The 24,833-nt window shown below is 37.2% G+C and overlaps 2 protein-coding genes across 3 annotated transcripts in view; one reads left to right on the forward strand and one right to left on the reverse strand.

The window, feature by feature from the left end:
- Positions 1–24,833, reverse strand: part of LOC133531045 (uncharacterized) — a 452,747-nt gene that overhangs the window by 66,177 nt on the left and 361,737 nt on the right. The window lies entirely within an intron of this gene.
- The window catches only part of LOC133531047 (neural/ectodermal development factor IMP-L2-like), a 95,074-nt gene that overhangs the window by 24,415 nt on the left and 45,826 nt on the right, over positions 1–24,833 (forward strand). The window contains exon 1 of one of the 2 annotated variants that reach the window (XM_061869144.1): positions 24,333–24,416. The exons of the other annotated variant lie outside the window; for it this stretch is intronic. The gene's annotated coding sequence lies outside the window, so the exon portion shown is untranslated. Of the gene's footprint in view, positions 1–24,332; positions 24,417–24,833 lie in introns of those variants that run through there. 2 annotated transcript variants of the gene reach the window in all.

A 24,833-nucleotide genomic window follows, 5' to 3' on the forward strand; every position in this document is an offset into this window, starting at 1 on the left:
TGCTATAAAGTAGCCCCATATGTACTGTAAAATATATTATATTATAGCCAACTTGCTTTAAAACTACTGAACCGATTGACTTTTCTAAGTATGCGGATCTCCGCGACCACACCACGCGACGCACGTGTTATATAAATTGCAATTGTCCAGCCAATAACCTTCAATGGCTTTATTGAGAATGATTTACATGCTGTTGCTAAGTGCACTGTTCATTGAGTTTGTTGCTAGGCTAAATTGGCTGTACTACGTCGGTGGCAAACAAGCATACGGCCTGCCTGATGGGAAGCAGTCTCCGTAGCCTATGTACGCCTGCAACTCCAGAGGAGTTACATGCACGTTGCCGACCCTAACCCCACCCCCCTCGTTGAGCTCTGGCAACCTTACTCACCGGCAGGAACACAACACTATGAGTAGGGTCAAGTGTAATTTGGTGCTGTGGCAAATATACATTGATTGAGTAATATGTGTAAAATTTAAGCCAATTTCGTAATTCGAATTTTTTTTTAACATTTTTTTATATGAGTTCAATATTACCAGTACCTGTGTCTGTACTTTTTTTTAATTCAATTCAATTCAATTTATTTTCATAACACTTGTACGTTCCAAAGCATGGTTAGTAAGATAAATAATCAAGATACTTATAAGCTAATGTTAGTAATTTTAAAATCATAATAATAAATAATAATAAATAAATCTACAAATAAAAAACTTATAATTTACCTACGTGGAGCGAGAGACATGAAGCTGTGTCCATTGACGCATCAACGCAGAATCCCAGCAGTCTGCGAACGCGCTCAGGATCCGGTTGGTGCTGCAGCGGACTCTGGCTAACAGGACTAACGCTTAATATTTTTTTTTATACTACGTCGGTGGCAAACAAGCATACGGCCCGCCTGATGGTAAGCAGTCTCCGTAGCCTATGTACGCCTGCAACTCCAGAGGAGTTACATGCGCGTAGCCGACCCTAACCCCCTCCCGCCCCTCGTTGAGCTCTGGCAACCTTACTCACCGGCAGGAACACAACACTATGAGTAGGGTTAATATTCTTCTTCTTGCTAAAAAACGGCCATATAAAAATGCACCTTAAATAAACGCCTAGAATAAAAAATCGGCAACAATAAACCCAAAAAAAAAAAACGGTCAGATAAAAAAAATTTCATTCCATTCCCAAAATTGAGATTTTTCAGTTGTCCTTATCACACTTATTTTAGGAGCCGCCCCCGTCAGCGCGACGGAGACGGGTTCCGCTGGTATTTACGGCTGGTAGTGGCTCTGCCTACAAAGCAGAAGGTCCCGGGTTCAAATCCTGGTAAGGGTTATGGATGTTTTCTATTTATATAAGTAAATACTTAAAATAAATATCTCTTCTTCTTCTTCCTCGCGTTGTCCCGGCATTTTGCCACGGCTCAAGGGAGCCTGGGGTCCGCTTGACAACTAATCCCAAGATTTGGCGTAGGCACTAGTTTTTACGAAAGCGACTGCCATCTGACCTCCCAACCCAGAGGGTAAACTAAGCCTTGTTGGGATTAGTCCGGTTTCCTCACGATGTTTTCCTTCACCGAAAAGCGACTTAAAATAAATATATATACTTATATATTATATATATCGTAGTCTAGTACCCACAGCACAAGCCTTATTGAGGTTACCGTGGGACTAGGTCGATGTGTAAAAAAAAATGGCCCATAATATTTATTTTTAAAGTTTTTTTTTCGCTTTATCATATTATAATTTATTTTTCTGTCTTATATTTTTAATGAGATCAAGAACACAATACAACTTAAAACAATTACAATACAATCTAAAAGTTATTAAAAAAGTAAACAATAAAAAATAAATAAAGAGGAAATTTAAAAATATTTTTTTTAAAGAAAAAAAAAAACATTATTGAGCGTTTTTTTTAGATTGATTATTATACCTGCTGTGAAAAGAAACTATAGAAAACTAGCTTTTTTACATGATCATATAGAAACATTTGCAAATAAAATAATGTCCGTTATCACATCACATGCACCTGTCGGCAATAATGTCTAAATCAGATGATAATATCGTAACGGGCCGTGTCAATGATATTCGAGTACTTACAATTCGGAGCTGAGTACTCGACTACCTACTTGTTTTATTGGCATTTTGCTTTCTAATAGATCATCATCATATCAGCCCTTTATCGCCCACTGCTGACCATAGGCCCCTCTTCTAGTATACCCTATTAAATTTACCATGGCGGGATAAATAAATAAATATTATAGGACATTATTACACAAATTGACTAAGTCCCACAGTAAGCTCAATAAGGCTTGTGTTGAGGGTACTTAGGCAACGATATATATAATATATAAATATTTATAAATACTTAAATACATAGAAAACACCCATGACTCAGGAACAAATATCCATGCACATCACACGAATAAATGCCTTTACCAGGATTTGAACCCGGGACCATCGGCTTCGTAGGCGGGGTCACTACCCACTAGGCCAAACTGGTCGTCAACCACTTCATTCCACTCCATTCCACTTGAGACGGCCATAAGGCGTAAACAATACAAGTAGTGAGAACAAAAGATACCCGGCAATTTTTTTTTGCGGCGTCGTGACATGTAACTGTCCAGTCTTGATCCTTTTGTGTTATTATTTGACCACACGCTGGCTTTGAAGACCAGAGCTCGTAAAGCAATTGGCTACTTGACAGTTTTTTGTAAATAATGTCAAACGATCTTGATTTTCCTGAGGATCAAATGTCTATATAGGACTCATGGCATTTAAGCAATGCAAAGGTCAGAAATGAGAGTTAAAGTCTGACGCTCGCACTCGACGATTGAAACGCCTCTAACAAAATGATAGTGTGATGTGACGTCACATCACATAAGTCTGTCCTAAATGTATGGAAGATCAAGGAAATTGCCATTTTGAGCCTGAAATATTGCGTTTATGTGTATAATTGTCATACAATTTATTTTTCAATAAAATGTAAGAAATCGAATGGTACCATTTTCTTTTCTATTTTAGAAAGACAAAAAAAAATTTTTTTTTGAGATTTTGGAGGCTTGTAATTTTTTATAATCTCAATATAATTTTTTTAATTCCACTTTTTTATAATCCATGGCTCATTTTCTATCCATTTAACTAAATTTTGTTATATTATTCAACATGTGTCAAGTACCCATTGTTAAACAATTGGTTTTTGGATCTCAATACGGCAGCCATAAATTTAATTAGAAATCTTGAGGCGTTTCGCTGGGGACTTCAGCGATTCGAATCCTGAGTTTAAACTTTTGTGATAGAAAAAAAAATCACGAACATAGGTCTAAACTGCACTCTAAAAAGATATAAAAAAATTGCACAAAATTCAATTCAATTTCAATTCTTTATTTTAATTACCAATACAGTATTGTATGTAAAAGCTGAGCATAATATGAAAATTACTTCTTAAAATGAGGCGTGGGGGGGAGATGGTAAAAACCTGTAAAATACCTAGATCTAAGCTACCTAGTATCTAGAACCGAGCTACCTAAAATCTAGAATCCAAGCTCCATAGTTTAAGCGCCACAATTATACGATGCACGTGTCATATGACGTACATGCAAATGTGCATGTATGTGCATGAAAATATAGTCGTCAGGTGACCTATATATCTGTATGATGGTTTGGGATCAGTCTACGCTTGGTTAGTAAGGTTCCGTGATAATAGTTTGTTTTACAAGGGTGCAAAGTTGTTGTTTGACCGCTTGTGCTAATATTGATATCCGAGCAAGCGAAAGATTTCAAAACTAAACCACGAACGTACTCGTAGCGAGTTACAAACCGCCTCGGCACAAAGATGTTCACCGCACCAACGCGAGGAAAATACTAACTATGAAATATCAAAAAAATCAAACTAAATGAAATCCAAATAAACGTACTTACTAAAAAAGGGCAGTGCAAAGGACTAAAACTGGTTAGTAAGTAGGTATAGGTATATTACATTATAATATACATCTTTTATCTTAGCAAAATATATATCTTTTGGGGGAGATGTAGACAAGTCAAAAGATAAACGTCAGTCCATACAATACAATATGACCATTGGCCGAGGTTTTCGACAGAGGGATTCGAGGGAGGGGGGTAGGGGGGGGGGGGGGCTAATTGATGCATAATGAAGTTATTTATTTAAAATATCTAATCGAAATATTTGACGACCGGTCTGGCCTAGTGGGTAGTGACCCTGCCTATGAAGCCGACCTGGGTTTGAATCCCGGTAAGGGCATTTATTTGTGTGATGAGCACAGATATTTGTTCCTGAGTCATGGGTGTTTTCTATGTATTTAAGTATTTGTATATTAAATATATCGTTGTCTGAGTACCCACAACAGAAGCCTTCCTGGCTTACCGTGGGACTTAGTAAATTTGTGTAATTGTTTTTGGACCCGGGTATGTCCTTAAACTACGTCCACAAGAGAGGTATGGGCATTGTGAATGTCATCTCGCTCTGTGTGGTAGGGCACAGCACAGCGGATGTCATTCCAGATCTAGAGCAGAGCCCAACTGGGGAAGTACCTCCACCTTACAGAAAATCGCAGCCAAATAACACTAGACCCTACTCACAGTGTTGTGTTCCTGCCAGTGAGTAAGGTTGCCAGAGCTCAACGAGGGTGGGAGGGGGTTAGGGTCGGCAACGCGCATGTAACTCCTCTGGAGTTGCAGGCGTACATAGGCTACGGATACTGCTTACCATCAGGCAGGCCGTATGTTTGTTTGCCACCGACGTAGTATATAAAAAAAAAAAGAATGTCCCCCGCCATCAAAAAGGCGTTTTCCACCAAGTTACAATAAGATTTTTTTTTTAAATTGGTATTAACTCTGAAACTAGGCGAAGTCCAGAAAAGTTTATATGATATTTTAGTTTCTAAATGTGATCAGGAATACACTGTTAAAATCTTTCGGTTTCCACATGTTACACCGTGTATATACACCGTGTTTCTATTGAATTCCGTTAACTTCGGGGTATCGGTCGGTTTTTTGTTATTTTTATTTTTATAAAAAGTAATTAAATGTTACATATAGCGTTGTTATTACACGGATATTACATTTACCTCAACTAAACAATTGAAAACTCTGACATATCAACGTCATTTCGAACACCGATCGTCCGAGATAGTACTTACATTCAGTAGCAAATGTATGAACTCGTACTAAACACTAATCAATATGTAAACAGGCCCTAAGGCAAGTGTACACGGTCGTAAGGGTCTTATAAGATAAAAAATAATTATTGATTATCTCCGAAATGGAGTTAATTAGAATACCGGTGTCTTTGAGAAAGTTACTTAATTTAAGCTCAGGGATGCACCCTTGAAATTAGCGGACATAAAAAAAAACACGGTGTATAAGTAAGAACCTGTAATTCGCTCTGTAATGTTATAGTCAGTTCTAAATATATGTAGCGATGTTGGTTTTCCATATACTAAAAAAAAAAAATTGATTTCTTTCCTAATAGTAATGTTTACATTGTTAATTAAAAAAACAAACGATTCAAGTTATAGGACCGCTTATCCTTTTTTTAAGTCTTTATGCGTCTTTAAGACCTAAATAGCTTTGTCGACCAAGGTCACAGGTGCATTGCAGTGCATATAAAACGTATAGTCTATCCACAGGCGCAGTAGATTCAAGGTCTATATAACCGGCCCTAACTTAAGGCTCAATCACTTTTAAGATTTTTAAATCTATTTAAAAAAAAAATTATGCTACGTCGGTGGCAAACAAGCATACGGCCCGTCTGATGTTAAGCAGTCTCTGTAGCCTATGGACGTATGCAACTCCAGGGGAGTTATATGCGCGTTGTTGAACCTAACACTCCGCACCCTCGTTGAGTTCAGGCAACCTTACTCACGCAAACACAAATACAATATTATTTATTTATTTTATTTAATAAGACATGATAAAGGTTAAAAAAATTCAACATCAAGTAAAGTTTTTATTCCTGTATTCATGGCCTTCACTAAATTAAAAAGCTACTTTGTCTCACTCCCTGGAGTGAGGAAAGTCGCACTTTCGACACTTCCTGGAGTGACGAAAGTAGGCTTGTTCGAGCTGCTGAGGTTAAAACGTTTTTCCACTTCTACGAGTAAATATATTCCATTCTCCATAAATTTTTTTTTGTACGTTATTGACACAATGAAAAACATGGTTTATAGGTTTTCTTTTTTTCTAAATTTGCAATTTTTTTTAAAGCGAACCCTATAAACCTAGAATATATTATGAAGCTGTTCTAATTAGGAAAAAGCAGAAGAATTTTTTTTTTGTAGCGAAAATGTTTTGGCCTTTATATGGAGGGTTAGCCAACTTGGACGACCTGGAAAAGATGTTTTTTTGCGGTAAAAAAAAAATATTTAACTTTTTTGCTAATTAAAATAAGATAGCGAATATGCCCTTAAAAGAATCCCCACTATTTTTGTTATGTCTTGTATTGCTGTCTCACCAATGATGACCATTAATTAAGTCAAACAAAAATCTTGTTTGACTTAATTAATGGTCTAGCCCAGTGGTGGGCAAATTACGGCTCGTGGGCCAGCTCCGGCCCGCGATAGAATTCCATCCGGCCCGCTATAGGATTTTATCCGGGCCGCGATAGGATTTTATCCGGCCCGCAACAGGATTTTGTCCGGCCCGCCTCCGGTCCTTCGAAATAATATATTTCATTTCATTTATTAATTGCATTCCATGGTACATACAGATGTTATCTTAAATCAAATTGTCACAACATGGACCCTGAGTAGGGTATAGCAAGTTAACCTTATTAACTAAATATATATGATCCGTGAAATAATAAAAATGCATTTTTGCTGCAATTCTGGCCCTCCTCTGAAATGTCCTCAACTTTCTGGCGCTTCTCTGAAATGTTTTGAACTTTCTAGCCCCTCTTGAATAAAGTTTGCCCCCCACTGGTCTAGCCAGAAGATCAGCTCTGGCTTTTGGGTTTTTTTTTGGTATGCTACACTTTTGTATGTTATAATTTATTACGAATAAATGCGATGATTTCTGATACTTAAGAGGAAATAACGGTATTTTTTCTATGAAATTCCATTTCGGGTGAAAACGTTTTCCACTACATCTTAACAAATCACTTTGATTTTGATGTCGATCGCTTCAGCATAATATATTCCAGATTTGTAGATTTCGTCTAAAAAAAACCTTTTTTTTTTGCAAATTTTGAAAAAGTAGTTTTTCATTGTGTCAGTAACATACAAAGAAATGGAAAATATTTAGAAGTATTTACTATATTTTGACCAAAATTTTGTCAAACGTCTGATGATTGTTTCCTATGGAACGAAGGATACCATGACTAATGAGTAATGATTAATGTCGTCCCCCGTATCAAATAGCATCCTTTATGACTAACTAATTACTGTTAATTATAACTTGTCTCGTGATAAAAGCTCCAAGCTTCCCATTAAACGCCCAAAGTGTGGACTACCACCAATAGAACCCGCATGATGAAGTTGAAGGCCGCACCCTTTTAAACTATTTTTAATCCCCGACGCAAGAAGAGATGGGTGTTATAAGTTTAAAGTGTCTGTCTGTGTATCTGTGTGTGGTATCGAAGCTCCCAAACACATTTTATTGTTATAATTTTTTTATTTTTTTATTTTAATGTAGAAATTGTGGTATGATTCTTTTAATTTAAATTTAAACCGCATTATTGAATGACGTAATGATCAAAGCGGTACCTCCTAACACAAGTGTTGCTATACTTACCAGGAGGTATCCATTACAAATATTGTTAAAATTCCACTAGATATCAAATAGCCAAAAATAACCAAGCCTCCAGTGGCCAGCGATAGGATTGATTTCAGTTTATAAATATGAATCTAATTAAAATATATCCATCCGACATACTAGAAAACAAATTTTCACCACACGAGAAGTGGAATCTCTCGCAACGCTCAAGATTCCATTCAAGGTTTCAAGGCACGATAGTTAACCAAACTTGGCCACCGAGTAAAACACAAAAATTTTCACCACAACAACGCGAGGAAAAAACTAAACTAACTATGAAATAACAAAAAAATCTAACTAAATCAAATCCAAATGAACGTAATATAAATTGTATCATTCAAAATCATCATTTAAAAGTCAATTTTACCAGCCATGTGGATAAAATGCAACATTCTTATTAGTTTTTGGACAATCAATAGGGCCTGTATCAGTTGGTGTGATGAAAATACATTTACACGAGCTTATTGTCAGTGTCTTAGATCCACGGTGGGGTGTATCATCCACCCCACTCTAGCGTCTCCCACTCTATGACTGCTGCTCGATGCAACGGTGGCGCAACTGCGCAGCGACGCCATTTTCCATAGCGCTGACTAGATGCCGACGCTCAAAAGACGCTAGTGCGATCTTACTTGCTCCATCTAGGAGGTAAGTAATCTACGGCCCAAGGTCAGGGCCACTTGCAAGCTTACGTCATACCGCAGCTTTTTCTATGGTTTTTTGTTCGCTCTTCAGAAGAAATGCTTTTTTGTTCAATTTGCGGTTTCAATGTTAGTTCGCGGTTAGGTGTTATGGTTCCGTCAATGATAGTAACAATAGGCCAGATAATTGAATATTTAAATAAATAAATAATAATAAATCAATAAATATTATAGTGACATTGTGTCGGATTGTCCCCAAATATTTATTTATTGTTAAACAAATTGACTGACTTGACTTGATTGACTAACTCAAGAAGACTTGTGTTGAGGGTACTCAGACAACGATATATATAATATACAAATATTTAAATACATAGAAAACATCCATGACTCGGGAACAAATAACTATACCTACACAAATACATGCCCTTACCGGGATTCGAACCCAGGACCATCGGCTTCATAGGCAGGGTCACTAGTCGATCAGTATCGATTTATATTGGACCAATTGCATTAAAGCAATAGAAAAGTTAGAAATTATACTCAAACTCTGACAAGAATACTTATCCCACGAAACAAAATGGCAAGCAATTATGACGTCACTATTGCTGAGAACTTTAGAAGCCGTCTTGAAGTATGGAAAAATTGGTTTGGTTACATTATTTTCAATTTCTATTGAACTTCAGTTTTGTTGTTAGTATAAATAAATTATGAATGGTTAAATTAATTATAAATATAATTTTAGAATTTTATTTTGACGACGAAGCCAGACTGGGCCGATGGCCACGGGTTCAAGTCCTAAAATTCAAAAATTCAAAATTCAAAAATTTATTCTGCAAGTAGGCCTCAAGGGCTCTTTTACAAGTCAATACAACATTTATAGTAACATCATATAGTGACATGAAAAATACATAACAACATTTATAAATACAACAGCCAATACCTGGGTAAACATTACATTATAATAATCCTGAGCCCCTAGTGTAAATTTATTCGATAGAGAAACGTGACGTACGCGTTTGCGTTAAGTGTCATTTTGTATGGGATTTAGAGTTTCCAAAACGTCCCGCTTGGCGCGCTGTTTCTACTGGTAAGGGTATTTATTTGTGTGATATACACGGATATTTGTTCTTGAGTCATTGGTGTTTTCTATGTATTTAAGTATTTATAAATAATTATATAAATATTGTTGTCTAAGTACCCACAACACAAGCCTTATTGAGCTTACTGTAAGTCTTAAAGGGCTCCCTGGCGCCAATGACCTTCGATCTGAGTCCGAGTTCCTTAGTTTTCTAATGTTTTTTGTAGCTTATCTTTTCCGTTAGGAAACTTTTTTAAGCAATATATTATCCCATATTAACTTCAAAGTTTATTGTCTTCCAGATATTTGGCATCAAAGTTGAACAATTTCAGGCCAAAAACCTGGTTATGTGGCCATAACTTTTGTGTTTATTGGTTTAACCTTAAAGACTCTGACCAGTTTTTAGAAACGTCAAAGACGAACCCAAATATAAAGTTTTCGTGTGTAAGTATAAGATCCTATCGAAAAAAGTGTTTTTAAGACAATGTTTAAAAAAATCATAAAAAATAAGTATTCATTCCTTTCGAAATCCGGCAGACCAGAATGAAGATAAAAGATTGAAGAACCGATAGCCGTTTGTCTTATACTTCTATCGTAGTTCAAATGTAGGAGTAAAGGCTCAAATGACGACCGGTTTGGTCTAGTGGGTAGTGTTCAAATTTTGGTAAGGGCATTTATTCGTGTGATGAGCATGGACATTTGTTCCTGATTCATGGGTGTTTTCTATGTATTTAAGTATTTATAAATATTTATATATTATATTTATCATTGTCTAAGTACCCTCAATACAAGCCTTATTGAGCTTACTGTGGGACTTAGTCAATTTGTGTAATTAAGTCCTATAATATTTATTTATATTTAAATATCGATGAAAACCGCGGGGAGCCCCTTAATCAATTCTTGTAATAATGTCCTATAATATTTGTTTATTTAAATAACATGGTATAAACTATAAACCCCATTTATTTACAAATACAGTTTCTTGTGGCAATGCAAGTGCGTCACCAGCCTTTATGATGGGAGTACGGGCTTTTGAAGGTGCTAACCATCCAACCATCTAAGTAGTAAAGTCAGTTGGATGGAGCTGTTTAGAAGACTGTATACTTATGTTAGCGATCATAAAGCACGTAACTGCGTAAATAAATTACTGCACCTACTGCCCGCGGAACCCTAAAGCTAATAAAGCGTCTACTTTCATCGTCGGCCTTCAGCGCGCGCGCACCTGCCCGGTTTTAGGGTTCATTTGCGAATAAAAAAAACCCTTTCGTCATTATTTTCTCTTACACCTCACAGGTGTATGGCTTGGTGCACAAAAGAATGTGGTCACGTCCCTCAATAAGGAAAAGACGAGCAAAAAGAATTACGATGAATTCGTAAAAGATATGAGCCGATTTTTCAATTTCGTGCGCTCGATTTCGTTACTCAATAATCTTTGGAAAACGGCGAAATGCTATGAATGGAGTACGAGCGATAGATATTGAGAATTTAGTGACCACTCGTTTTCAATTCTATTATTAACTGTCGCTTGCGGTATTTCCGGACCGATACGACCTTCAAACCTTCAAAAAAAGAGCGTACTCCCATCTTAAAGGCCGGCAACGCACTTACAACCCCTCTAGTGTTGCAGGTGTCCATGAGTGGCGATAATCGCTTACCAATAGGTGATTACCGTCTGCTCGTTTGCCTCCTCTATCATAAAAAAAGAGTATGAGTTCAATATTATTAGTACCTGTGTATGTAACTTTTGCCTTTTTGATATCCTTGTTTTTGTAAGAACTAGGTCTTTTTTTTAAATACTACGTCGGTGGCAAACAAGCATACGGCCCGCCTGATGGTAAGCAGTCTCCGTAGACTATGTACGCCTGCAAGTCCAGAGGAGTCACATGCGCGTTGCCGACCCTAGCATCCCCCCCCCCCCCCCCCCCCCCCCCCCCCCCCCCCCCCCCTCGTTGAGCTCTGGCAACCTTACTCACCGGCAGGAACACAACACTATGAGTAGTTTCTAGTGTTATTTTGCTGCGGTTTTCTGGTCAATTCAAACACCGCTAAAAACAGCCAAATAAATGCGCCGTAAACAGACACATAGCATACAAAATTGGCAACAATAAACTCAAAAATCAAAACGGTCAGACACAGATACATTCTTTCTCATTCGTTCCCAAAATTTTATTACGATTGGTTAAGTTTTGGGTAAGAAAATGTCGAGAAAAAAACCTAGATTTTCGAAATTTTTTGCCGAAGCTGCAGCAGTTGTCCTTATCGGACTACGTTTAGGCCGCCCCCTAAATGCGACGGAGATAATCACCTATAATTTTCAAATCTGAGAAAGGGCTCTGCTGGCCTTTCCTCTTAAGTCGTTAGCGCTAGCCATGGGGTTTCTCAAGGTCTACAACTCAAAGAGCCAATATTTAAAGAAGCTACGGGACCCTCCCGCCTCTCGCCTCAACTCCACTTTTTTACTTATTTGCCCGCCATTTTTTGCGAGTGACTCACAACTTTCTTGAAGCGTTGCGTAATCTTTATCTTTTTTAATCGTTTTCGAGCTGTCATATATAGCTTTTTGTAATTTATTTATGATTGCTTTGTTAATAAAAGGTTTTGGGTTTGAATACATTTGTTCTCGTCAATGTGTGAATATGTTTAAGCCTTTTAAACTCATTGACTGTCATCTTTTATTTTTATACGGTTGTTTGGACCGATTTTGGTTGGTTTGTTTGGTTGCAGTATTTTTATTTCCTCTGACTTTGATATTTGGTGAATAAATACATTAGCGCAATTTAACGGTAGTACTCTTTTTTTTTTTTCATTTATTTAATCTGTGAGTTTTAGCTTTACGCTAAGCCATCCCCGTAATCCAAAATATTACATGTATGAATCTAAGTAACATTTAACAATGAGGAAAAATAAATTTCAAGCAGTTACTCGTATACTTGTATGTGCTAAAATAGATAGATAGATAGATAAATCATTTATTTGGCAGCTGCAAAAACACACAAAATAAAGTTTAAATCATCATAAAGAACACAAATTATTACAGGAACAAAATAAAAATAGCACAAAAGAAAATTGAGACAACAAAATAGGCATAATTAATAAACAATAAAATAAAATAAAAGTACCTACCTACATACTGTGTGCGTTGCAGCAGGACAAAAGGGTCACGGCTCAGTGATACTCTTCACTCTTTCGAGTAAAGCACTGGTTTTCTGCCGGAACCCAGGTCACAGCAGATGTATAAAATGAGGGTATGTGTGTGTTACATGTTTATAATATATAAGTCGTATGTGATAATAAATAAGTCGGCAAGGGTGTGAACAGTGTGTCTGCCTGCCATCTCCACCATGTTAGATTCTGAAATCTGCGACCAAAAAGCCGTATGGAATACCAGCGGTTTGTTTATCGAGGAGAATCTTTTTAAAACTATGTTTAAATGATTTTTTGGATTTCAGCTGAGTAACGAAAAATCAACGGAAGATTATTATTTTTTGTCCCTAATTAGGTTTTCGTGATTAAATTCCGCTCAGAATGAGCTCTTGAAACTTGCCATTTCTTTTTCAAACCTGTCAAAAAAACTGATTATATTTATAGAGTCAGACCAAGACAAGTCTGCAACGATTCTGATAGCACACGCAGTGCAAGTGTTATATAAAACGTCAAACTTTTATGAAATTCTTCTTCTTTCCATCCTGGTACCCCCTGCTGGGGTGTAGGGCTCGAACCATTTTCTTCCACTGACTCCGGTCCTGGGCAGCTTGGGTAACCTCCTCCCACCCCATCCCCAATACACCCAACTCTTGCTCCACGGAACGGCGCCAAGTGAATTTAGGGCGACCATGTTTCCGTTGTCCGGGCATCTTCCAGGTCAGGGCCACTTTGGATAGGTGGGTGTCAGGCTTCCTGAGGAAATGCCCAATTCAATGCCATTTGCGCGTTTGGATATCCTTGTGTACGGGTGTTTTTATAAAATTATGACGTATTAATAACACTTGCATTGCATGTGCTATCAACATTGTTGCAGACTTGTCTTGGTCTAACTCTATTCCCTTAAGAGGCTGTCAATACCTAAAGCGCGCACACTGTCTATTTGTATCGGAGTAAATGAGATAGCACTGTCGCATGTTACTGGGCCTGGGTAAGGGAATAATAAGAAAAATATTTAAATAAAAAAAAGTGGATTATTAGTGTAATATTTTACTCAATAGCGGTTTAGATATAAATGTTTTGAAATTGTGATTTTAATTGCAGACCCATAAGTCAAAACAATAAAGACATAGAACCGTTTAATTGTGATTTTAAGACCAATCTTTGCAATTATTTTCTATCGAGCCGATTTCGTTTAATCATGTATCGAGTACAACCACGGTCTTTGAAATATAATTAATATGAACATATATTTTTCTTACTTGACTAAAACAAATAGTTTTTCTTAAAAAACTGTTTAAGTAACATCAATTTCAAGGACATTGGGTGTTGACAGCCTCTTAATACGTTCCCTCGTGTTAATATTTTAATTTCCTTTTTTATTGTGGTTACAATCTATTGATTGTACAGTCAGCATCAATAGTAGCGGATGAAACAACGCGCCAAAAGTATCTGATATTCCAGATAACTATTCCAAATATAGATAAACCTCTAAAATTTACATTCAAAAGTATATCTTTTACCATCTTAATTGTTCTACATATAGAACCATCACATTTTGTTAAGCTGTTACAGAATGGTAGATACTTTTGAAACCTTGTTTGATCCGCTACTTTTGATGCTGACTGTACATGCAGATGTCAACCGCAACAATCGGTTGCTCGTCCAACGCATTACTAATTGTGCCAGTTAACAATCCGTCATTCACCGCAAAATTAATCATTGCAACTGTGACGTGTGACCGCGTACCACGTCACTAGTCACTAGCGCATTCACTGCCACCGACGCATATATGCGTTCACCGTCATACAAGTTTTATTCCTAGGCCACGCCCCCTGGCAGTGAATGCGAATATTGTTAATTTTTCCATTGTGATTGACATCAGTATGTTGTACAATTGGCTACTTGACAATTTTTTGTAAATTGTCAATCGATCTTGATTTTCCTGAGGATCAAATGTCTATATAGGACTCATGGCATTTAAGCAACATAAAGGTCAGAAATGAGAGTTAAAGTCTGACGCTCGCACTCGACGATTGAAACGCCTCTAACAAAATGATAATGTAATGTGACGTCATTACATTAGTCTGTCCTTAATGTATGGAAGATCAAGAGAATTGCTATTTTGACCCTGAAATGTTACGTTTATGTCATATACGAGTAGTTATAATACAATTTATTTTTCAATAAATTGCAAGGAATCGAATGGTTTCTTCTTTTTACTTTTACTTTTTACTTTTTAAAGTAAAAAAAAAACATTTTGTTTTCAGATTTTGGAGCCATATATTTTTTTATAATCTCAATGTCTTTTTAAATTCCACTTTTTTGTAATTCAAAATGTGTCAAGTATGTTGATTTTTTATCACACTTTTTTTTTAATACCAAACCGACGGTGGCATACAAGCATACGGCCCGACTAACGGTAAGCAGTCACCGCAGCCAATGGATGCCTGCAACTCCAGAGGTATTACATGCGCGTTGCCGACCCTTTAAAAACTTGTACGCTCCTTTTTTGAAGAACCCCATACTGTAGACGCTTGCTCGAAAAAGCTGATTCATGCTGGTGTACTGAAGGACAAAGGCCTATATTGTTCCCGAGTGTGGAAACAAAGCTATAACTCCCTAGGGAGCCATAACTTATTTTTTTATTATATCACTAATTCATACAAACCAAGTAGCGTAAATGAGTTTTATGTTTATGTTTAAAAATATTTAATTTGATTAATTTACTAGCTGTTTAAAATATTTTTACATCATTTTTAATCATGGCTGAATGCCGAATAGGTCTGTGCCGTCGATGCCTAACCTGTTAACGAAGGACAATATGGCGGATGAATGTTTGCTATGTCACCGTATTTAAGAATAATTCCGCTTTAAATTTAGTTTTTTCTTCGCAAGTGTTATGAAAAATATTGTATGTAACTCCGGGGGTAAGAATATTGCAAGCTCGGGTCTTTAATTCCCTCCAGCCTGCGGCTGTCTGGCATTACCACCCTCGCTTCCGAAATTTAACTAACCTCGTTGCACAATGTACTCCCTCATAGTGCAATGTATATTCTAAATACATACTAATTACATTCAGTTATATTATTATACCTAGATTAAAACGCATTCAAAATATAATCCGCTATTTCTTGAAAACGAAATAAAGACCGTAAATACGTAAAGTAAAAACTAAGCTTTATCGAAGAGTAATTTGCTTTTCAAGTTAGCAATTTAGTAATTGCCTAGCAACAGAACTAGTGTAGGGATTGACGAAACATGTCGATAGGTTTATCGATATCGATGAATAAAAAAAAACTGTTTATTTTCTGTATTATTATATTGATTAGTGCTTTTTAATACCATTTTACCGGTCTGACCTAGAGGGTAACCCTGCCTATGAATTCGATGGTTCTGGGTTCGAATTCCGGTAAGGGCATTTATTTATGTGATGACCACAAATATTTGTTCCTGAGTCATGGGTGTCTTCTATGTATTAAAGTATTTTTCATCACACTTGCTCGAAAAAGATCTTATTCCATGCAAGTGTGCTGAAGGACAAATGCCTATTTTGTTCCCGCGGGAGTTATGGATTGTGAAAAAAAAAGCTATAAAAAAATAGCTTTTTTATATTATGTTACTTATTCATACAAACCAAGTAGCATAAGTGAGTTTTACTTTTAATATACTGACATTTATAATTTAATATTTTTGTTTATGTTTAAAATTATTTAATTTGATTAATTCAACAGCTGCTGAATATATTATTACATAATTTTCAATCGTGGCTGAATGCCGAATAGGTCTGTGCCTTCGATGCCTCACCTGCCAAGAAATTCCAAAATGGCGGACGAATGTTTGATATGTCACCGTATTTAAGAATTATTTCGCTTAAAATTTAGTTTTTTCTTCACAAGTGTGATGAAAAACATTGTGTGTAACTCTGGGGGTAAGAATATTGCAAACTCGGGTCTTTAATTCCCTCGTATCAAAAATTTCACTTACCCCCCTCATTGCACAATGTACTATATATATTATATCGTTGTTTGAGTGCCCATAACACAAGCCTTATTAAGCTTACTGTGGGGTTTAGTTAATTTGTGTAATAATATCCTATAAAGTTTATTCATTTTTACATGCATTCATCTGAATGCTCTATAAGTATGGATAACTTTTTAACCGAAACAAATTAGAATTAAAATAAGTTATTATGTATATTTAACTGCCATTTGACACATACCTATCAATGCTCAATTACACGCGCTGATGAGTTACTATAAAAAATTGAAAAGCTGAACTAAATAATTCACTTTATGCTGTAGATTTGTTTTCTTCCAGAAGAGCTGGAGCTACCTAGCTAGCTATGTATACAATTACAGGCATTATATATACTTTATCCCAGTGGTGGGCAAACTTTCTTCATAAGGGCAAGAAAGTTTAAGAAATTTAAGAGGAGAACCAGAATTGCAGACAAAATGTATGGATAAAATCCTTTCGCGGGTCGTACATTGCCCACCACTGCCGTATGCTATTGTAAGTATAAAGTTTCAGAGCCATCTAGCTAGTCGTTTTAAAATTAGAGCGTAACTACGTTTGTATGGAGAACCAAGTTTGCTGCGGACTCTTAATAAATTCAATAATCATGTACTTACATAAATAATAAATACCAAAATTTAAGTAAACCTTCTATAAACTCGGTGAAAATAAATAAAATTGCAATTCTGACTCACGATTAATTTGCGTTTGCGAATTCCAAAAGAGTTATTTTAAAAGTTCATGTGTCTCTTAGCCAACTGTGCAAACATTTATTATACAATATTATTTCAACAATTGTTTTATAAATAAGTATGATTCATAAGTGGCGCCATTTTTCATTCAATTCTTAATTTTTTTAAATTATTTATATTTTTGTAGACTTTACTTATGGGAATTGTTTTTATTTAAATATTTATTTTATATGTGTAAAGTAGCGTTTACTACAAAACGGCCATTTCCCCTGTGTATCGCTTACAAATGTTTTTTTTCTAATGTTAGATGACAATAAATTATATTTAACTAACGAACCTGCTCACAAAATTTCACGAGAATCAGGGTGCGTAGACAAGATGCCAATCGTTCACGCTCCGTAGCGTAGCATAGTTATCTCTCTCTATCACTCTTCCATATTAGTGCGACAGAGACAGGTGCGTTTCGTTCGCTATGGAGCGTTAACGCTTGGCATCTTGTCTATGCACCCTGTTGAGAAATCCGATCTGTACCTACAGGACAGGAGAACATCCGGACATACGAAATCATTTTTGTCCAAGCTGAAAGGAAGACTTTCACTAACGCTCGGCCTAAAGCCCTTATTATTATTATTTTATACTACGTCGGTGGCAAACAAGCATACAGCTCGCCTGATGGTAAGCGGTTACCGTAGCCTATGGACGACTGCAACTTCAGAGGTATTAAATGCGCGTTGTCGACCCTAACATTCCGCACCCTCTTTGAGCTCTGGCAACCTTACTCACCGGCAGGAACACAACACTATGAGTAAGGTATTATCGATAAAATAAGAACGTCCCATCACTACCCTAGAATTTAAATTGAAAATTTGATCACAATTACTCACCCAGTTATTTTGAAGTTTCGTACCTAATTCTATAGTTGCGATTACCCGAATTAAGCTATAAATTATTATCAAGTAATCCTCATGCAAGCCGAAATCATACCTATGACGCCTTTTATAAGGTTTAATTTGCTTTAAAAGCGATGAGATCATAAATTACGTCATTTATGCATGGATAGCGATACTACAAATTTAAATTTGCGGCCTAAAAATAATAAACAGTCCAAATTTGAACCGTATGCCGTATGACTTAAGTATTATCTTGTGTTTTGAAGTGGTATTTGTAACTTTATTATTTAATGGCAGCTCGTCATGTCAGTGATTTAAGAGCGTGCTCGTTTTTTTTTTTAATTTTGCAAAAAAAAAAAGTAAGGGCAAAGTCAAGACCGGACACCTGTGTTAAATTTTGATTTTTTTGGCAGCGCTTGCCAAAGTTTGCAGGTTTAGTTTAATTCGATCTGATTTATTTATTTTTAGTTTTAGTGTCCATCAGTGTGTGTGTAGGGTAGTCAGTTGAACATATTTTATCGTAACTGCCATAGTTACGACAAAATATGTTCGACAAAATGTGAAATACGTGCGACAAAATATGGTATAAGTAAAAGATGTTATTATGGAAGGTAGAGGCAAGGAACAGAATCTCCATAGGCAGAACTGTTGCAAAAGCGTTCAGCTGTCAGCTATAAATAATAGTTCCAAATCTTTCCAGAGTAGTGCTAGAGTAGCTAAGAACCTCGGCGTTATTGACGGAGTGAAGTGCGCTGTCTATGATTAGATTTTTTTCTCAAGTATTCTAGGTATTGTAGCGCCACCTATTTATAGTTTTTGTCGGAAACTTTTTGGTATATGGAGATTCTGTTCCTTGCCTCTACCTTCCATAGATGTTATTTACTGAAATTGATAAGCACCCATACTTAGCATATAAGTACCTGACTATTAAATTTAAACTGATTTTTTTTTTAAACCTACGTTTTATGCCAAAAATGCCTTTGGGGGACGGTGTGTGTGGCTGGTGTGGGCCAGCTCTTCGCTACCGATCGTTATCCAACCCCACGACCGCGACCCCTAAACCTGGTGATACCGTTTGAGCGGGGCCAGGGTGAAGGCGACCGGTAGCTTAGCTGGCGTGTGCGGCGTGCTGGTGAGGCTGTGTCCGAAGTGTGTAATGCTTGCTCTGCTACTGGTGTAGGAGGGATCGGGGCAAGTCCCGAGCCCACCTCTCCGGAGGTCTGGTGTTGTGGTGCGGCGCGATGTCCCGAGGATGGTCGTGGCCGGCGTTGTCCGCGCGGTCAAACATGACCAATATATTGAAAATCACAAACCCCTATATACAATCCCTTTAAACATTTCGATAGCGTGATGTAGAAATCACCGCTCCCGGTACAGCGCCATCTCACGGGATATTTGGTAACAGTTTATATTAAAGAACTTGACAAAAGTATGGACGCGAACAGTGTCAAAAATATGTATACACCACCTTAATATATGGGCAATAAAGTTGTGTATACATATTTTTGGCACTTTTTCGTATCCATATTTTCAGACGTAACTCTTGACATCCTGGCATGGATATCCTGACATCTACAATGCTATTTCAAAACATATCCACGTGTTCGCTAAAATAACTCCCTACACGTGTATTGCCCTCCAAAAATATCTACACAAACCTAAACCTTATTCCCTCGCAATAAGGCGTATTCTGTATACATATTATTGCCGTACAATAATTACCGGATGATTTAGTTACTGGTAACCCTGAACTTGTACGCGTAATGGCTTGGTTCCTTAGGACAATAGGAAAGATGACGTCATAGTCATCAGTCTGTCCACACTAGGGTGTCCCTTGTTTACTAGCTTTTATTGTTTTTTTTTATTCAATAGAATTACATTTTATTTACAATATCAAAATATGTTAAATTAACAAAATATATTTTGACAGATGCTTTCGCGCCCAAAACGCTCTTTGAAAATTGTGTGACGTGACAGTTTACGGTTTGACACATAACTACATACACACGTAGAAGATACGAACTGTCAACTGACATTTGTCATTTGTTGTTTATCGCCCAACTGTCCACAGTGTCAATCCGAGAGTTGTGACGTCATCAGAATCTTCAATGACGTTTCGAGTTTGGTCACGTGACGTGTGCCAAAAGATACTTTAAATTCAATGTTTACTGAAATATGGTCATTACAGGTCCCCTAAAAGTAGTTTAACCTGTTCTTATAATCCAAAAGAATTTACTGGGATACAATTCTGCCCTAAGATTTGTAGATGGAAACAGAGGGCCTACTGCGAACCACGTTCGACATGTTGCCTCCCTGTCACACTTACGTACAAATGTACAAGTGCGACAGAGATGCAACACGTCGAACGTGGTTCCCGGTAGGCCCTCAGCCCTATTACGTAAGAACTTTTGTGTCTCTTTCTTTTTGCTAATGACGTGAAAGGGACAAAGACAATAGAATCCTAATATTCGTACTTATATTAGGCCCCGCGCGTTGAAATGACATTCGAATATAAAGGTCACTTGAATGTTATTTTGTCTCACTTAGTGAGCAAAATGCGATTTTGCTCACTGTTTTTAAGCAGCAAATTACTCTTGTTCCAGCTGCTGACGTGAAAACGTTTTCTTCTTTTGTATGGACGACCACGTAGTGCTATACAATACAAATCCTCTTTATTGCACAACCACAATGAAGATGGAGGTAAACAACAGGCAGCCTTATCGCTACAGAGCGATCTCTTCCAGACAACCTTTAGGTGGTATACTTGAATATTGAAGGCATATGCATTTGTTCCTTCTCTTCAGGATGATGTAACATTTACTTCAACTTACAATGTAAAACGGCCCAATTCGAACAATGCTTATAAGATATCACAGCGATACGATACCGATCTTTCATTGTCAAAAGTGAAGTGAATAAGAAATTAAAACAAAAAATATTAATTTGTTAGTCCGCGAAATTGGTTTTTTCGCGGATTAGCAAAGTCATACTTTTTTGTTTTAATTAGTATGGATTTCCGCAAAGTAACGCCTGATTATATTCATTGAGTGAGAAATGTCACTTTTGACACTGACAGATCGGTATCGTATCGCTGTTATATCTTATAAGCATTGTTCGAATTGGGCCCTATTTCTACTTTACTTCTTACTTCAAATATAGTAAATCAAAATTCTCAATTTGATTTGGATAAAATTATTTACGCTCTCTAATGGAGGAAGAAAAGTCTGTGACAAATCGGTTAAAATAAAATAAGCCGTGACGTTTAATTTAATAGGTATAAATACATTGTAAATACCGTCAACCGGGGTGAATAGGGACGGCTGGGGTGAATAGGGACGGCTGGGGTGAATAGGGAAGGCTGGGATGAATAGGGACAAAACTTAAAATGAAATTTACCTGTCAATTTCTTAAAATCTACCCAAACAAATGTTATCATCAATTTTAGTTTTTAGGTAGTTTTAATTACGTTTGTTATTATTTAAGTGTGTTTTTGTTTTTGATAATTCTATCATTCGATTGAAAATAATAGTAGATTTTGTATGATATAATTTCTGTGGGAAAATATTAAGAAATTGGCAGATAAATCTCATTTTAAGTTTTGTCTCTATTCACCCCAGCCGTCCCTATTCAGCCCAGCCGTCCCTATTCACCCCAGCCATCCCTATTCAACCCGTTTTACGGTACATCATTATTATAACACACGTTTTATTGGGAACTAAAAAATGAAGTATAAATGCTTTGTGTAAGTAACGTACATTATCATAGCCTCCAAAAAGGCTTAAAAAAAACTTCCAAAAAATGATTAATTTTTCATCCAAAAAAGGCTTTCAAAACTTCCAAAAAAGCTGGAAGCGGTCATTATAAGGAAAAATGATCTAATATAGGAACTAATGTCTTTTAATATAAGGCATTAATATTAAGGAGTTGGACGGCTGTAACAGGATTTTAGCTTTCCCTCAATCAAGGGAGGCTAGAGCTCTGTTCTGTATGGTGATGGTGGGCATCCAAAGACGAAAATAATGATCTGTTTAGGTTTTAAATGTTTTAGTGTAAGAACACTTCTCGATGTGTACTACTGAGCGGCATCGTCTTTTAGACTAAGCTCGTTAAATAAAGATAAAAAAAAAAAAATATCGCCCTCAAAAAATCCGAGGTCTGCTTATAAATAACATATAAATAAATAAATACTTGGGGACAATTTTACACAGATCGACATAGCCCCAAACTAAGCAAAGCTTGTACTATGGGTACTAGGCGACGATATACATACGTATATAGATAAATACATACTTATATACACAAAAACACCCATGACTCAGGAACAAATATCTGTGTTCATCACACAAAGAAATGCTATCTTCAGCTCGCCTTCTGGCCTGGCTCCAGCTCAACTCGTTCGTAGCTTACTTATGACGGGCCGTTGCCAAGAGTGTACAGGGCGCCCGGAGCCACGGCTTCCGTCCGGCGGTTTCCAAGCGAAAGCTATGGTAGCATTATTCGTTTCCCCTCTTCGAATAGTATGTCCTATCCATCTCCATTTCCGTGTCGCACCGACCGCTCGTAGCTCACTTATGACTGTTGCCAGGAGTGTACAGGGCGCCCAGAGCCACGGCTTCCGTCCGGCGGTTTCCAAGTGAAAGCTATGGTAGTGATATTGGTTTCCCTTTTCGAATTCTTCTTCTTCCTCGCGTTGTCCCCGCATTTTGCGACAGGTCATGGGAGCCTGGGGTCCGCTTGGTTTTCCCTCTTCGAATAGTATGTCCTATGCATCTCCATTTCCAAGTCGCAATTTCTTCGTCAAATCCGTACGTCTCATACATTTTGGTGAATCACATGTCAATGTTATGGAACAGCAGATTTTTTTCGTGATTTCAAGGTTCGCCCCATAGTAATAGTTATTTGTGCAACAAGAGAGGAAAGTTGGTGTTTCTTGCGAGTGTTGATTTTGAGTCCTGAGTAAGCGAAAGATTCTATAATTGAAGTCTAGAGCTTAGCGAGGGACTCAAAAACAGGAGATGTAAAATAACTTTTTGCTCTCGTGTGACACATACAACTTTTCACCTCAGTAGTGAGAACATATTAAAGGTTAAAAAAATTCAACATCAAGTAAAGTTAACCACATTTATTTATATTCATGAATGAAAGGCATCGTCATTATGACGAAAGCTTGTCTCACTACCTGGAGTGAGGAAAGTCGCACTTTCGTCCCTCCCCGGAGTGACGAAAGTAGGCTTGTTCGAGCTGCTGAGGTGAAAAAGTTATTCAGTATGACCCAAATATTCACCCCTCGGCGTATGGTCAAACATAAAAATTTCAGCCTGTATTTTGAGTCGTCTGACTTGGCGTAGTCACTCAGCCCGATTCGAACCTTAAAGATACGTCAAACATTTGCTAAAGATACGATATGGGTTGGATATGTCAGTGTGGGATCCTACCTGCGTAGACACACTGGCATCGTCCCACCTCGAACGGCCTAATGTAAAAGCGGGCGCAGCGGCGGAAAGCGCCGAAATTTTGAAACGTAATAAATATAAGAGCCTCGGTAGAGAGTACCATTTTGTACCATTTGGCGTTGAAACTAGGTCCATGGGGTCCCAGCGCGCACAAGTTTGCAGAAATCGCGAAACGTCTGGTTGACGTAACTGGTGACCGAAGAGCTGGCGGCTTCCTCGCACAACGTATCAGTATTGCGATACAACTAGGAAATTCCGCCAGCATCCTTGGTACAATGCCTCAAAGGTCTATTTTAGATATAAGCTAGTTATAGTAATCCTCTGTATACACCCATTACGTATATTGTTATTGTTAATAAAGGAATACTGTTGTCAGCGTCAAAAGTGACGTTTTTGTTTGAATAAACCTGACACTGACATTTCTACTTCACGTATCTTAAAATTCGAATCGGGCCGACTGCCACATGCCACTGGGTTGGCATCATTTTGTTATTTATTTACGCTGTATGAATATTGCCCCTTATCTTATATTTTCTAAATATTCTACCAACTTTAAAGAACCGCTTCCCAAACTTAACCGCAAAACCGGTTGCAGTTTGAGAACCGCCGCATGACTCATGCCAGTGGGAATGTATAAAAACCATTTCTTTGCCCTAATCACGCCAGTATGTGCTCCGTACATATGCGGCGGTGTGTGACGACCTTTATCGCAAGTGCAGTGATGTGGTTTATGTGTAGCTGACAATAAAAAGGTAATAGTAGTTTATGTGTCGTGTCACGTATCCGTACTTTGTTTTTATCAGAGACAAACTAGAGGCCGACTGCCCTGATTTGTCAAAATTGTTTACTCTTTATTTCGAATAAAATGTTATCTCGACTAACGGCCCGATTCGAAGAATGATTAAGACACGTTTAAGATCTTGGAAAGACCTTTAAAAGATCGATAACTAAACGACGTGTCAAAAATAAAATTGACGTTTATTTCGATTCCGCTGTGATCCCAATAAGATCTATCTACGATATTTCTAACGTCAAAGTGACATATTGGTTGCCCGAATCGAGCTGCTACTATCAATTATACGACATACAAATGATATCTAAATGATAACTTATCTAAACCAAAACTTATCGTTATCGTATTTCATTCTTCGAATCGGGCCGTACAACTA

This window comes from Cydia pomonella, chromosome 24 (genome assembly GCF_033807575.1).
Source record: "Cydia pomonella isolate Wapato2018A chromosome 24, ilCydPomo1, whole genome shotgun sequence".
Lineage (NCBI taxonomy): Eukaryota > Metazoa > Arthropoda > Insecta > Lepidoptera > Tortricidae > Cydia > Cydia pomonella.